Source organism: Cryptomeria japonica, unplaced genomic scaffold, assembly GCF_030272615.1.
Source record: "Cryptomeria japonica unplaced genomic scaffold, Sugi_1.0 HiC_scaffold_184, whole genome shotgun sequence".
Taxonomy (NCBI): domain Eukaryota; kingdom Viridiplantae; phylum Streptophyta; class Pinopsida; order Cupressales; family Cupressaceae; genus Cryptomeria; species Cryptomeria japonica.
This window is the reverse complement of record NW_026729006.1, coordinates 222,278-222,500: the sequence shown is the minus strand read 5'-3', so window position 1 is coordinate 222,500 and position 223 is coordinate 222,278.

The following is a 223-nucleotide window of genomic DNA, read 5'->3' as shown; positions in this document are numbered from 1 at the left end:
CTCTACCCTCTGTCGAAACACTCGGCATTGCTGCTCCCTAAGGTGAGCTTCTCCTCATAGGCAATTCCGCTCTTATCCGGTCACGTTTGTGTGCCCGAATTTCGCAAGGCAACCTCCATGGGACATGGAAAAGACTCGAGAAGAGAGCTCGCTCACGGGAGAGAGAAGCCAAGGAGACCACGAGAGTGCTGAGAGTGGGACAGCGCTGAATAGGCGGGAGAAG